Source organism: Pteropus alecto, unplaced genomic scaffold, assembly GCF_000325575.1.
Source record: "Pteropus alecto unplaced genomic scaffold, ASM32557v1 scaffold202, whole genome shotgun sequence".
NCBI classification, from domain to species: Eukaryota; Metazoa; Chordata; class Mammalia; order Chiroptera; family Pteropodidae; genus Pteropus; species Pteropus alecto.
Window position 1 is genome coordinate 1860966 of NW_006432451.1, and position 690 is coordinate 1861655.

The 690-nt window shown below is 51.2% G+C and overlaps 1 non-coding gene across 1 annotated transcript; it reads left to right on the forward strand.

Moving 5' to 3' along the window:
- The first annotated feature begins 200 nt into the window (after positions 1-200).
- Positions 201-319, forward strand: LOC112476139. Its single transcript, XR_003044975.1, has one exon. It is a non-coding gene; the product is annotated as a 5S ribosomal RNA (ribosomal RNA).
- The last annotated feature ends 371 nt before the right edge of the window (positions 320-690 follow it).

Here is a 690-nt window from a genome sequence, read left to right on the forward strand (position 1 = left end):
GGCAAGGGAGGTGGCACATGGGCACCAGGGTAGTTCCAGGGGCACCAGTCATGCCCCCTCTGAAGCTGTGCAGTGTGGCCCTGGAAAGGAGAGTCTTCCTCATATATCGAAAACTTCAGGATGTGGTTCCATAGCATAGCAGTTAGCACGTCTGCTTTAGGAGGTCCTGGGTTCATGCCCCAGTGGAGCCACAGTCCATGGTCTACAGACATGCCACCCTGAACAAGCCTGATCCCATCTGATCTCGGAAGCTAAGCAGGGTTGGGCCTGGTTAGTACTTGGATGGGAGACCACCTAGGAAGACCAGGTGTTGTAGGCATAAATAATAATAAATAAATAGATAGAAAACTTCACGGCCAAGTGGCAAGATCACGTCTCTCCCCTTCCTCCATGCCCCGCCCCAGACCATCCAGAGACAGAACCAGAATTAGATTCGAGACACCAAATCCTGCCCGATGGCCAGTCCAGCTCTATACTCTGTTAGGATGTGGTATCAGTGCTTCACCCACCCCAGGGTGCTCCCAGCACTGAGCCGTGTTGGAATTCCACAATGAGGGCAACACCCAGTATTCACGTAGAAGGGAGCTCTCTCTCTTGGGTAGGTAGTTCCAGGTATAAAATTACTTCTGTCTGTAAAGAGACCTTCTGATTAAATGTGTGTGCAGCAGAGAAACTCTGTGTGTGTGTGTG